The sequence below is a fragment of the Sinocyclocheilus rhinocerous genome, unplaced genomic scaffold (assembly GCF_001515625.1).
Source record: "Sinocyclocheilus rhinocerous isolate Xijiao unplaced genomic scaffold, SAMN03320098_v1.1 scaffold4035, whole genome shotgun sequence".
Taxonomy (NCBI): Eukaryota; Metazoa; Chordata; class Actinopteri; order Cypriniformes; family Cyprinidae; genus Sinocyclocheilus; species Sinocyclocheilus rhinocerous.
In genome coordinates this window covers 168,195-183,774 of record NW_015641432.1, presented here as the reverse complement: position 1 = coordinate 183,774, position 15,580 = coordinate 168,195, and the positions used below count along the sequence as shown (strand labels likewise).

General features: G+C 37.9%; 1 protein-coding gene across 2 annotated transcripts in view; it reads right to left on the bottom strand.

Annotated features, from left to right (window-relative positions):
- The window catches only part of LOC107754870 (trinucleotide repeat-containing gene 6C protein-like), a 68,696-nt gene extending 64,577 nt beyond the window's left edge, over positions 1 to 4,119 (bottom strand). For both annotated transcript variants that reach the window (XM_016571481.1, XM_016571482.1), the window contains exon 1: positions 3,413 to 4,119. The gene's annotated coding sequence lies outside the window, so the exon portion shown is untranslated. The remainder of the gene's footprint in view (positions 1 to 3,412) is intronic.
- Positions 4,120 to 15,580: the final 11,461 nt, after the last annotated feature.

Below are 15,580 nucleotides of genomic sequence, written 5' to 3'. Positions count from 1 at the left end.
CTAAATATTCTTAAAATTAAAAGTTTGTTGTCATTTGGAAGTGTGTAGGCCTTCTTGCATTATTATGCTGTTACATTATGATTATATATTCAGTGGCATAAAATGGTCTTTAAAATGACAATAATATCGCTTATCGCAATTATTTCTGGGGCAATATATCGCACAACAAAAAGTTGTTATCGTGACAGGCCTACTTGCCCTAATAGGCCAATTCTTAATGTCACTGACATTCATTAATCAAACACATGCATTCTATCCCTTGTTTTTTGGCTGCAAGATGAAGTTAAACAGCTGCCTAGAAACTCTAAGAAAAATTTGTGATAGTGTACTTAATATAAAATAGAATATTTTGAAAATGATAAAAAAGCCAGGAATGTTTTGCAACAGTGTTGCCTGTAAGTTACTGTAAAAACCCTTTGAAAATGTCTAACAGTGTATTTGTAGAATAAAATGTTGGAACTTCTGCACTACTAAAATCAGTGCTACTGGCACAACTAAGCAGAAAAAAAATTACAGTTGAGCCATGTACGAAACTATCCTATAACTAAACTTAGAAACCACAAAGAAGAATCTACAAAATATTCGTGTTCTTCTGACACTAACTTTCCGTTTTGGGGTTGCTTGGTATTCATGCTGTTTTACCTAGGCTCTGAGATCACTAACTTTTTTTTTTTTATATTTAAAATTTAAAATATTTTAAAATTATATTTTGAAAAAATAAAATATTAATTTTTTCCCCCCAAAAGGATATTTGAAGTATCCGTTCTCAAAATATTAGACATCATTAAAGTCGCTGTTTAAGATTGATGTTTTCTGACTAATTAATAGGGACCTGGGATCTCCAAAATAGAACAAGGGATGAAACAAAATTTGTTAATCTGAAATGCAATAATCCACAAACTCACAATCTCAATGACATGAAGCTTTTATTCTGCCTAGAGTTTATAGCAAAATGCTATCATAAGACAGAATGGGGAAAGGACCCAGCAACACAGCAGGGACATTTTCTGGGACACCAGCCAACACTCACAAATCCTTTCTTCTCCAGTTCTTTCCCTAACCTGTACCCCATCCTGTCCTGCAGCGTGGCGCACCATTCTCCTCTCACATGGACAAGAGGATGTCAGTCTCTTACATCAGAGGGTTCAATGTTAAACTGAACTGGACTGGACTGTGGTGCGATGATGAGGTAATGAGAGAAATATGGGTGGAAAGATCTCATAGCGTCTACCTAAATTGCGTTTCGATGCCAGGTCAGCACTGTCTAACCTCCTGGGATATTTTATTTTAATCTAAGCAATTACAAATATGTGGTTTGATACTACACAACTGCCTGAAGAAAAATACCTCCTTAAAAAAAACATAATAATTAATTCATTAAAAATTCTAGGCACAGGAAAGAATGAAAATCAGGCAAACTATTCTACTGTTACAGAAATGCAAACTGAACTCCAGCAAAGGAGAGTTCACCACAGCCAGCCTTTGAAATCTGTGCAGACAAGAACAATGTGCTCTAATTTTATCAGAGCAAGACGGAGGCAGTGTGCAGCCACAGAAGCCAATATTAAATTATGTCCAGCTATAAAGTGGGGCTAGACACCAAATAGAAAGCCACAATGTACACAGAGAATCCCATGAAAGACAAGGAATTCCCAGTCTCTTTCTACTTTTACAAGCTCTTGCTTGCCCTTTTTGCCTTTTTGACAAGCTGAACACTGGCGTCTCACGCCTCCAAGCTTTGACCCCAATCCCCTGCAGAGCCATGAGGGACGGTGGTTTCCTAAAACCAGACGAAAGGGGGGAGAGCTGAATCTGGGTGTACTGGAGCAAAGGAGCTCCTCGTTTTGGTGTGATTTATAATTAAGGTTGAGCAGCACACACTCAAAGGGTAGACGGGTTATGAATTACAAGTGAATTGCCCTATTCATTTTATCACTGGCATCAGCCAAGTGTGACATGATTTTCAAGAGAGAAAATAGATCGAAGAAAAAAATTATGGTTCTCAATTAAGCGCACAAGACAATAAGCAAAGCTACAAAGCACACAGTGACAATATGGATAACAAGTACTAGAATAATAGGGGAGAAGGATGGCAAATCCAAATTCCTATTTCTCAGAGAGCAAAGATGGTTATCTAAATAAAATTATAATTTTTACATTAAAAAAAAAATGCAAAAATATCTAACTGCTCTGAGTATTTAGAAGTATTTAGATATTTCACAAGGAGAAACAAATGACCCAACTCATATTCACATGAGTTTGTGAATATAAACAGCTAACAGAGCAAGAATCTAGGCTAGATCTAAGAAACTAACTCTAATTGACCTTTTTGACTTCTAGTCTTTCTTTTCTCTTTCCAGTAAAATATATGTCAGTACACAAGTTATAGGCTGTCCTCTTTGTGTGTTTTGCTGGAAATCCCATAACCAACAGAAATTTTATTTCATGATGAATAGATCCCTTTCAGTGTGAAAGAACATGGCAACAGTGAGGAGCCTGTTAATTGGAGGATTTTAAGTGTAATGTTTAATAGGATCAGATGCATGCAATATTAGCTGTACCCACCAGATTCACACCGGAATCTTCTATTATTTTGAGAGACAGGAAGAGTAATGGCGAAAGTCCAGCCCTTCATTTTGTACCACCTCAAACATTTAAAAATGCAGAAACGTTTTAGGGATATTTTTTGACACTGACAACATGATATCACTCCCCTTAGGGCAAGTTATTTATTTTGGCTCAAGTTAAAAAATATAGATGTGAATCATTACCCTACATTTTTTTAATTGGATGAATGAAAAATTTTTTTCAGTGCAACCAAATTAACATTAAATTAAAATAACCAAATATCAGATTCACTGCATAGTTTATTACTATGGAACTGTGGTAGTCTGGTATGCTAATTAACATATCTGAGCACAGTATATTTAAAAAAATAAACACAGGTAAATAAATAGAACAAAATGAAAGACTATTTTTTTAAAATTATTTCAGTGTAAATAAAGGCTCTAATTACAGATTACGCGACTAAACAGCAGTTGGATAAATCTAAAACAGTATTTATTCCAAGCCATCATTTATCTGACCCAGTCAGCAAAGTAACTAACAGTAAACACATTACAGGCTCAGTCTACCTGCAGTAACTTGGTTAAGCGTGTTTATGGTCAAACTCGTCGCTGAGTTAGAAGCTACAAGCTTTCAAGTAACAGCCCAGATTTTTAACCACTAAACCACAGCACACAAATGTCTTCAACGGATTAGACTTAAAGTTGAACTCGCAGCCTGTTTTAGAGATGATCAAAGATTTTTTTTAAACCTAGTGAGCTGCCTATCTAGACAACATTGGTTGCAATCGTAGATGTTAACGAGTCAGCAGCCGAGGTTTTGAGACGGAGCCAATATCTCAACTTACCTTTTTGTTCACAAGTCGAGCTTTGGCAGCTTTCTGTAAAAAAAAAAAGTGTCGCATGTTGTACAGCGGTACAAAAGGCATTTTCCCCCCCGAAAAAAACAGACAGACCCAAGTAACAATGTATGAAGCAGCTGAACTTCCGAAACAGCCCCAAAAAGGCAGCAGAACGAAAGTAAACGCAAAATTCAGTGTGTGACTGAAATTTCTATGCACTCAGAGTTTTGGGCTCTGATGGAGATTATAGATGCATGCATGCTGGAAAAACAGCAATGACTTTCCATGACATATAACGTTACCCTTGAAAAGACGGAAAAAAATAAAACAGCGAGGCAGTTTGTCAAGTACAGTGGCATAAATTGGTCATCAGAAATAGCATCTCATCTACGGTGCAAAATGAAGAAGAGGGCAGTTTGAAGCTGCTACTGTCTGGTAGACTGACATGAGATTATACGATGCGAGCTGTTTCATTAAAGTGCAAAAATAAAGATAGCGAGCGATGTGGCGGGCAGTCTGGCGGCAGTCGTGTGGGAAAATCCAGAGATGTTTTTAAAACGAGTGGAAATATCCAGGAATAAGTGCGGAGTGTCCGGAGAAAGCGCTGAGAGTGTCGAGTCAGGATCAAGCCTCTACAGCCATTTTGTTCGGTATCAACACAGCAGACGTGCAGCTCAACTCCGGTGGGAGGGGCTTAGCCCCTAAGACATTTCAATATGACGTTTAACCAACCAATAAGCAAGCAGACTGATTTTTACATCGGAGCACCGCCCATAAAAGGTTTCAAAGCGTCCAGTTGGAATTCACAGGGGCTGGAATGGGCGTTCAACGGAGACCCCTGCACGCTCTCTACACAAACAAACAAACAATTAAAAAAAAGCGTTTTCATCTATCTATCTAATTATCTATCTATCTATCTATCTATCTATACACACATTACACATGAAGGGAGTAATCTAATCTACATTCAAGGATGCTCCCATATAGTATAGACTCTGCCACTGTTTGACCTATAGTGTGATTCCTAGTGTGACATTCTGATACAAAAGGGAGAAAGAGAGGAAAGATTCATGCAGCAGGGTCCAGGCTTTATACTGTTGTAATTTCCCATGGGACAAAAAGGGGGATGAAAGGGCTGGTTAAAGAAAACAAGGCAGAGGGAAAGACAGTTCATTTTATGTTAGTTATTTTTAGTTATTTTCTAAAATAAAACAATACAACATTTTGAAGTACAAAAAAGAAAGAAAGAAAAAAACATTACATTTAAAGGGTTTGTTCACCCAAAAATGAAAATTATGTAATTAATTCCTCACCCTCATGCCGTTCATCTTCGGAACGCAAATTAAGATGTTTTTGATGGAACCTGAGAGCTCGCTGACCCTCCATAGACAGCAATGATATTACCACGATCAACGCACAGAAATGTGAAAGGACGTCGGTAAAATAGTCCATGTGACATCAGGGGTTCAACTGTAATTTTCCGAAGCTACTAGAATACTTTTTGTGCACAAAGAAAACAATAATAACATAACTTATTCAACAATACTTCTCCCCAAGTTACCGTCTTCCGCTATTTTGGAGAGTAGCCTACCCCAGAACATAATCATCGTAATCAGCGTTGTTTATTATGTATGTTATTATTGTTTTTTTTGCACTGTAATTTTCCGAAGCTACTAGAATACTTTTTGTGCACAAAGAAAACAATAATAACATAACTTATTCAACAATACTTCTCCCCAAGTTACCGTCTTCCGCTATTTTGGAGAGTACCCCAGAACATAATCATCGTAATCAGCGTTGTTTATTATGTATGTTATTATTGTTTTTTTTGCGCACAAAAAGTATTCTCGTAGCTTCGCTACCCCTGATGTCACATGTACTATTTTACAGATGTCCTTGCTACGTTTCTGTGTGTTGATCGTGGTAATATCCTTGCTGTCTATGGAGGGTCAGAGAGCTCTCATATTCCATCAAAAATATCTTAATTTGTGTTTACGGGTTTGGAACGACATGAGGGCGAGTAATTAATAACAGAATTTAAATTTTTGGGTGAACTATCACTTTAAACTAAATGATCAAATTTTAGGTGAGCAGCTTTACATGAAACATGCGTACAACTGACATCACATGGGGGAAGGTATTGTCTGACACAGCACACAACATGGCTACATTACAATTCCTCACAGCACTTCATGATATAAAATAACACGCTAAAGCCTCTTTAAATGACACACACACACACACACACACACACACCCAGGCCCAGCCTCTCTCATCAAACTAATTATGGAAAATCAGTCCAGTGCTGGTTTTATGGTGTTTTGGGACTTGACTGGTTAATCTGATTTATTGCACACTTAAGCTTAATTGATTGGCTTCATGGATTTAAATGAATAATGAGGAGCTAATACGCATTGTCTTTGTTTCAAGAACTTGGAAGTGAACAGGGAAAAGAGGATAATGACCAACGGGCAGAGAGAGAAAGAGCATTCTATCACTCATGAAGGTGTCATTATTTCTGTTCTGCATGTTTGATCTGTTGCCAGCTGCATGTAAGGGTTTTTTTATGCTAATAATTCTGTATGAATAAAACACCTGAAAATACATGTGGGTTGGTTCAACATGGTTCTAAAGTCTTGAAAAAAATCTGGGGGAAAAAATAATAATCATATATATATATATACATATATATAATCAATATTTGATATTAAATGCATGCAAATGTGTGATTCTGGCCAAAATAAGCACTTTGAATCAAAGGTACAATTTCCTTGCTCACAAGATGCTCTTTGGATCATCATGTTTTGCACAAAAAAAGCAGAAGGGTGCATAGCAAATAAAAAAAAAGAAATGCAATTATATTCAACAATATACTTAGTAAGCATTTCTTTAGTGCTCTTATACTTCTGTAATATTATATATTATGTACAGTACAAAACACACTGCTAGAGATTAAGGATGATTTTAACAACAAAACACTGTTTATAAATCTCTGTCAATTTGTAATTGAGATGAGCACCTGACCTAATCCTTGTCAGACCAATAGTTCTATTGGATTAATTTCCTCAGGTTAAGCCTAATGCAGAGCAGACGCATGAACCAACAGATTTATAAGGGATATGTATTGACAGGATTTGGCTGAATGAAGTTGTCAGAGCAATATTCTATAGATCACCAGTAGTCTGATCACGAATTTGCCACTGGATGTTGCTCCAAACCAAAAAGTGTTTAAAAAGTCCTTTGAGATATAAATTACATTTAGTTTCTATCAGGCAATTGTGCAGCTTCAATTGGACAACTGAACAATCCTAATCAACCAATAGGCTCCCAGACGGCTCTGACCAAGCTCCAGCCGAGCACCCGCTCTGGCTTGAGAACCAACACAATCTCAACAAAAAAGTGATATGGCTGCTAAGTGGCTGCCTCATGGTCCAAGTAGAAGCTCCTTTCAGTCTACGGAATTTTTAATCTGCCAGAAAAATTGCAATTTGAGCACTTATTTGACCACTTAAGATATTACCCGTTTAATACTCAGGGTTATAGTCTTGTTCAAAACCCTAACCTTAAAGGGATAGTTCACCCAAAAAATGAAAATTTTGTCATTAATTACTCACCCTCATGTTGTTCCAAACCTATAAGATATGTACATTAACTGACAGTCACCACTGATAAGCTACTACTAAATATATTGTAGAAGCTTGATTTTCTGTAAAGCTGCTTTGCAACTATTTGTATTGTGATTTACGTTCAGTGGATACTCTCCAAAATGGCGCTAGGCTGATGCGGAGGAGACGGATTGTTGAATAAAGTCGATTTGTGTTCAGAAGATGAACGGAGGTCTTACGGGTTTAGAACGACATGAGGGTGAGTAAATAATGACAGAATTTTAATTTTTAGGGTGAACTATCCCTTTAACTGTGAGCATTAGTAATAGTGATGCTTGCTTTAGCAAGCACAACAGATTATTTCAAATGTGGATTTTCTTAAAGACTTAGATGTTTTACTTGTAATATAACCTTTGATGCCTCTTAACATGTAAGAATTTTGATAGGTTTTACTTCTGTCTGGGTTAGGGTTAGTGTTTTTATTTCTGGGACTCCTGGTCCACTACAGTCTCTCAGCATTTCCTCTGTTCTGATTTGTTTTTTAGCAGTATGAATCTTGTCCTTTAATATGCGAGGAGCTTGGCTCACACTATGAGCCTCACACTATGAACTCTATTTGCCAAAAGAGCACAGATGAATTCCACCTCTGTTGTGAATGTTAGTGGCATTTATCCCCTCAGGCGAGGGGTGATATTCAGGAGTACACAGCTGTAATAGGGGTTGGAAATGGGTTAATTTAGTTTTTGGGAAGCAGAGAAACAGAGGTCTTTTGCCACAGGCAGACACAGCGCAGGAAAAAAAAAGAGATAGGAAAAGGGAGAGTGTGGGAGAAAGAGATTGGAGGTGTTACTGTCTATGGTACAACCCCTCCTCTTTCTCTCTGTTTCTCTGTCTATCTCTCTCTCTCTTTTGACAGGGTGTCGTTGTGATTAATGCAGCTTTTTTTGTGTGACCTGGAGGTCAAAGGAACAGAGGGAGTGAGGGTGACACTGAGGGGGGTAAAGCAGTGCATAATTCACTCCTGCAGCAAACGCCTCTCTGCTGCTCTAATCTGAAATGTAATCAAACTTGCTTTAATACAACTGGCTTGGAAGAACCAAAGATTGGTGGAGGGGGTGCTGATGGTCAACAGTAAGCATGAATATAACCGACTCACAGCAAACACACCTGATCAGAGTCACTCCATATATAGATATATAGGGTACATTGTACTCTTTTTTTTTATGCAAGTACATACATATTTTACCTTCTGGAGCATTAGTGACCGTTTTAACCTTTTGTAATAGTTGTGTATGAGTCCCTCAGTTGTCCTCAGTGTGAAAAGATGGATCTCAAAAACATACATTCATTGTTGGAAAGGGTTCAAATACGCAAAAGATGTTGGAAAACCAAAGAATTTGTGGGACCTGAAGGATTTCTCGGAAGAACATCCGACAGTTTAACTGTTCAGGACAGACAAGGGACTCATGAACAACTATCACAAAAAAAGGTAACAACACAGTATTAAGAATCAAGCGTATGTAAACTTTTGAAGGGGGTCATTTTTATAAATGTAACTATATTATTTTCTCTTGTGGACTATATGTAAATGTCTTTTATGTGAAATATAAGGTCAGTACAAAAAAAAAAATAACATGCATTTTGTATGATCCCTCTAATTTTGGTAAAAGAATGAACATTTTCTGCAAAGTGTATGTAAAATTTTGACCACAACTGTATGTATTTGCATACCTCTTTGCACCCAATAGCGTGAGTTTGGGGCGTGGCTACTGTAGCATTCTGAGCCAGAGGATGTTTAGCCCATAAATAAAAAAAAAAAATTCAGATTCTGTTACAGAAGTACAAGCCACAATTCAAACAATTGCCAAAATACACAGAGACAGACAACGGGGTAAAACAAGGGTAAACATTGGCAGTGGTTGCACAATATGGTTATACAATATTTGATGGATGTTTGGGTTTCAATTGATCTGACAAACTTTGAATTGATCTGACAAACTCTGACAAATGTCTAGTTTATTCTCGACAGATAAGCTAAACTTCAGGTAAAAAGTATTCCAATATTGAACCTTTTATTGACCTTAGGCTGTTTTTACCTAAAGAGACATGCCTTTTTTAGACCTGTAATAGCTGTGTTTGTGATGTTTGGGTTGGGGGAGGTGTAATATGACAAAAATTAATTGCATGCTATTCCAAATAATTTTTTGTCATTGTTTTCTAAATGTACTTCTACTCTACTCTGTACTATATAATCTATAAATTTCTCTTTCTCATGTGCTGGCATCATGTGTGGTCTATTGGAAAATATTTCTCAGCCAAATAGTGTACCTTTAGCCATTATTTTAGCAAACTCTCATTTGGTCTGGATGAATTCTGGCATACACTGTAATATACTGTAACATATTATCCAATGACGGTGAGTCAAAGTTGAGAACCCATGTGCAGTTTATTGACAAATGTCAAATCAGATACAAAACAAAATAAACAAGACAATGAACCAATGAAAAGACAGAACTGAGGACCACCTGCCAAGACAACAAACCAATAAAAACATAATACATAAAGAAAAGGAAGTGCATGACAAGATCACATGAGGGGCAAACGGAATCACATGACACAAAATAGGAAACATGCTATGACAAATTTCTAAATAAAAGATGAAAGAAGAAAAAATGAACAAAACCTAAAACAGATGTGACACACCCAGTTCCCACTCATGTCAAGTCAAGTCACCTTTATTTATATAGTGCTTTTAACAATGCAGATTGTGTCAAAGCAACTGTACAGCATTAATTAGGAAAATAGTGTGTCAATAATGCAAAATGAAAATAGTAAACACTCAATTTTCAGTTAAAGGCAGTTCATCATTGAATTCAGTGATGTCATCATCCAGCTCAGTTCAGTTTAAATAGTATCTGTGCACTCAAGTCGACGATATCACTGGAAATTAAGTGTCATGATTTCAATACCCACCACCTAGTCGATTCCCGATAAATAGTCCTGTCCTACATTTTTTTTCTTGTAGAAAGAATGTAGAATCAAATCTAGAAAGATACAAAAGGATAGCTAGAAAGCTATTTTGTATATCTGGAAGGCATTTCAATAATGTGATCATTTTGTGAACAGGCATTTAAATAGCAAAAAAGAGAAATTAAAACTCCTAACTGCTGCACACATATGCATTCAGAAAAGTATAAATATGCATATGCACGTACACAAAGATCCTCTTCACTGAGTTATTTGTTTACATGCTAACCTTAGTTTTATCAAATAAGACACATTTCTGATCAACATTTTTGTTGATTCTATAACAGCATACTTGTCAACCAAAGGATACTGATCTAGGAACCAATTCTACTTGACTAAATCTTGTTGTGCACTTTGCAGTGTTACTGCTGTGATAAGATATGAAAAAAATAGCCTTCGTATTCACTAACAGCCACTTCAGAGCAGGCACTTGAGTTCCAAGCATCTTTAAGTATTCAATTACTTTTCATTCTCAAGTAAACAGAACCATTATAGAACTTCAGCAATGGCTTTGAGATTCGTAGCATGGTGTGATGATTAGATGGGCAGGCTCTGACTGAATATCTAATGCCTTCACACAGTGTTTCTGAGTGATTACTTTACGCTGATACGCATCACATCTTTCTGAGTCAGACTTAAACAGCTCAAGACTCCCAACTAAGAACCAAGTGAGTCTTTCCCTTTGAGTCTGCAGTATGTGGTGCCATCCATTACTCTTACTCCTGTGTCTGTGTTACTAATGCATTCTCTCTCTCCTTTCTTCTTCCTGGCTCCTTATTTTCAGTCTGAACACACACACACACACACACACACACACACACACACACACACACACATACATGCCCATTACCTTACACCAGAGGAGAGAGAGGGAAAGAAAGGGCAAGAGAGAGGAGGACAAATTGATGCATACTGCAGGCCTGAGCTTCAGAGCAGCTATTACTAGGGTTCTTTTTCAAAAAGCTTGAGAGACCGGTAAAAAGACAAGGAAAGGCAAGCCTCTTTTCTTTTGTTCTTGCAGCTCTATACCCTCCACTTCCCCCCAGCTATCCCACGTCAGACTAAACCTGAGGTATGCTCACACAATTTCCAAACGTCTTCCTCAGCGTTATTATTGAATAGTACTGAATGTTTGTACTTGGATGCTGCAAAAATACTGCAGTCCAACTGCAAAGGCCAAAAAGGTCAAATAAAACTCTAAATAAATAGCATGTTACAGTACACTCAAATAGTGTAAGTTGTGCAATTGTAAAATCAGGGTCAATGAGAGATTCATTCTGTCTCAGCATCATGTCTTTGTGCTTGAGTCCGGCCTGAGGACTTTGTCCACATCACAAGTAATGTAGTCTTTTTTGCTAGACAAAGAGAAAAAAAAAACCTCTGGTCTGACAGATGCAGCCTTGATACTGTAACACTCTAAGCCTTACTCTTTCTCTCCTCATCCTCTTCCTCCACTTCTTACATGTACTCTTCCTCCTCTCCTTCTCAGATTGTTTCCATCTATTGTTCGTATCATCATTCAGTCACCTGTGCCACTTGTGCACTCTGAACTGACTCATATTTTGTACAGTTGGTTTGATTACATTATTAGAAACAAGTGTGAACGATTTTGAATCGTTGTGTGTAAACGATGACAACTGTGCTTTAGTTGTGTTTAACGTTTGCCGCTTGTGTTTAGCATTTTGCAGCACAAATGAATTACAGTGTGATAAGTGTTTAAGTGAATGAGAATGTGTTTAGAGTTTTGCAAAAAGAGTGCATGAGATTTGCAAATAGAGCCTAACTGCCTGAACGTGTTTAAGGTTTAGCAAAAAGAGTGCTTTATTCGACAAATTTGTTTAAGCTAGTGAGAATGTGGTTCAGAGATTGGAGTTTAGTGTTTTAGCAATTCAGAAAAACTGTAATTAATGACCAGCCCATAAATACACAGTCTGAGCATTCATGCATCCACTGGAATATATGATGCTACTGATAACAGTGATATAACAGTGAAGAGAGAGCGAAAGACAGAAAGAGAGGCACGACAAGGCCTATTTTTCTAATAATTACAGCCTAAAAAGTTTGAATGTTTTAAGAAAATTTACTACAACGCAATTCAAAATAAAGATTATTTGGTTGCACTTTATTTTACAGTATATGCACTTACCTGTATTTACAGTGTACTTACTGAAGAAAGTATTGATAATATAAGGTAACTACATAGATTAGGGTTAGGTTAAGGGGTAGGTTCAGAGTTAGTACCTAGTTATTACCCAGTTATTGTAATTACTATAGCAAGCACTTAGTATGTATATGTGGAACAGGGCTGTAAAATAAAATGCTACTGGTTATTTTTTATTTGTTTACTTTATTTGCAGTGCAGACAGGAGAATGGGAGACAGAAAAGGAGAAAGCAAGAACCACCAGCATATTGGTGAAGTATTTTACCTTTCAGAATAGAAGGAAGGAACTGAAATCAAGTGGTATAAATTTACAGACACCTAAAGCGGCCTTGACTACATCAGTTACCAATCGCCAAATGCATTTCTCTGTGCTGTCTCCACACATATACATGGGTTATAGTATTCTGATAACCACTTCTGAAAACACAATTATAGTGAGTTATGAATGTGAAACACAGTGTGTGCAGAAAGTGGGGGAAGGGAGGGCGATAAGCTCATCGGTATAGCTATGGTCTTGCAGTCTTGTGTAGCTGCCTCTTGGAGGGGGCAAATGAAGAGGGCAGAGCAAATTTCACGCCTCTGCCACCATCTTTTCAAGCTACACTTGTTCGCCAACTCCAATCCCTCTCTCTTCCCTCATCTCCCCATCCCCCTGTCCCCACGGTCAAAAAATGCCAAAAGCACAGAAATTCATCTCCAGCTAAACCAGCATACTATCATCCGCGTAATGATAGAAAAAGAGAATGAGAGAGAGAAAATATACATTTCAATGCTTCAGCCACAGTCACAGAGCTGTTTCCATATGCACAGGGACAACGTTTGCTTAATTGGAGATGTTAAATGGCCTATTTATCATGTGTCCAACACCTCTCTCCACCAGTACATGCCTAATTAATGCCCATAACTGCATAATAGGATTGCAATTATGTTATTTAGACGCATGACATGTCCCCACCTGTGTTTGTGTCAGATGAATGTTGTTTCTGTTCTTATTTTAGCTGCTGCTTTCTTAACAATGTTAGAACCAGCAGGATGCCACTTTTTACTGCCTTTTTGCAACTAATCTTTAATTGCTCATAGCAGGATGAGGAGGTGTTTGATTCCAGTTGTTATGGATGAATGTTTATTCCAACAGAATGCAACGTTAATGCCTTTGTTTCTGCAGCTATCTTAAGTGACAGTGATAAGACGCAGTACTTCATTTCAGACCCCTGGCAGCCATACACTAGACAGTTTCCCAAGGGAGGTATATGTCTGGGTGGGGGCTTTCAGACATCCCGTCCTTCATTTTCTAGTCTTCAGACCAGAGAGTAGACTGCAGGCACAACTGTTTGCCAAGGATACTTAAAGGTCATTAAGATTTCAATTAATATGACTTTAGACAGGGCCACAAAGGGAGAATGTTTCCTAGTATCACAACTAATAAGCTTTCTTTGTCCAGCTTCAATTATGATCTTTAATACATGAAGACTCTTTCTGTTTTTTTTTTTTTTTTGGCTTTTAATAGAAACATGGTTTGCAGGAAAGCAGCATTTACAGATGTAGGGGTGCTAGCCATGCCTCAGCATAATTAAAAAGCCTGTACTCACACATTACTGGAGCTGAAGGGCTCATATCCCAACTCTTCCCAAATGGGATTTTACACATGGATGAACTGTGAAAATCCCTATTTCCATGACTGCATCCTTGCATTGCGGCAGGGGAATTACTTTGCCCTCTAACACTTTACCTAAAATTAGAGGGATGTTCATGAATGGGATGAGAGGGAATTCATTATTGGTTGGGTTGGTAGAAATAACACATTATAAATGTAGCAGAAGTAAGCTATTAAAAGAGAATCAGACATTATCAATGTGGTAATATCTGAGGAGTAATCGCAGTTCAGCAAATAATGAACTATCAATCATAGGTCACTTAACAGATGGGGGTTGGTGCTCTGGAGCAAAAGAGCTCACACAGACACAAGAAGGAATATGTTGAGAAACATTCATCCGTGTCTTCTGTAATTTGGAAACACATTCAGGAACTTTTTATTAAAGGGGTCATATGATGCGATTTCAATTTTTCCTTTCTCTTTGGAGTGTTACAAGCTCTTGGTGCATAAAGAAGATCTGTAAAGTTGCAAAGACTAAAGTCTCAAATCCAAAGAGATATTCTTTATAAAAGTTAAGAGTCAACCACGCCTACCTAAAACGGCTCGTTCTAACACACCCCCACATACCTACGTCACGATCTCGGAAGATTTGCATAACGCCGCCCAAACGTTCACGCAACTGTGGATCGGCGGATCGGCTTTCACCGTGGACGAAGCGGAGTCCAGCCCGGGGTCGTCACATGTGGTTGCCGCAAGGCTGCCCGCCACGCCTGTTCTCAAGCCCGCCGCCTCTGCTCACTCAAGCCGGCCTCCGCTCACTCTAGGCCGCGACTCACTCTAGGCCTCCGGCCTCCGCTCAGTCAAGGCCGCTGTGTGTGACGCTGTTTCATTGTGAAAGCTAAACTACTTTGTTTGACCTTCCAAAAGAGGACACGACTAGAAATCAGTGGTTAAGTTGTATTTACAACACTGTTCCAGAACAGTTTAACCCAAATATTCAGATGTGTCCAGCGCATTTTATGAAGGACTGTTTCCTGATCCTGGAACAAATGCCTCGTTTGTAATGGGTTTTATTGTTTTTGTCTTGTCGCGCCGGGACACAGGGCATCATAGTATGGTAAGGGGAGTAACATTTCCGTCACACGCTTGAGGTATTCGGCCTAATCACAACGCACTGGATAGCTGGCCAATCAACGTATACCTCGCTTTTCAGACCGATGAGCTTTGTAAAAATCGACGCATTTCAGAAAGGCGGGGCATAGAGGAGAAACAATAATGTACAGTATGAGGAAAATAATGTGTTTTTTGAACCTTAAACCGCATAAACACATTTAATTACACAGGGCTGTACGTTAACCTTTTTTGCACATAGCACTGGTGCTACAGAGGTTGAAAATGTTGTAGCACAGGCCAAAAAGTTGTAGCACAAGTATAAAAGGTCTGCTATCATGTCTGAAAACAAACACAAGTAATGGAGTTGATCACTTAAACAAACATTGATGTTCCAAAGAGCACAAAAAATACAAACCATCATAAAAATTGTTTTGAAACAAAACAATCTGTTATGTACAAGCTAATTTTTTCTTTATTTGCTAAAAATGGAAGAGCTCAGAAACATAACACCTCCTACATCTCAACAAAATATAAAATAAAAAAGAATGGCAGGCATTTAGGCCAAAGTGGGCAAAGAAAAAAATCCTTGTCATTATTTTATCTTTGTTATAGACCCTTTTCACAAGACTGTGATGACGCGTTTCAATGGCATCATAAATCTTCCAAAGTTTTT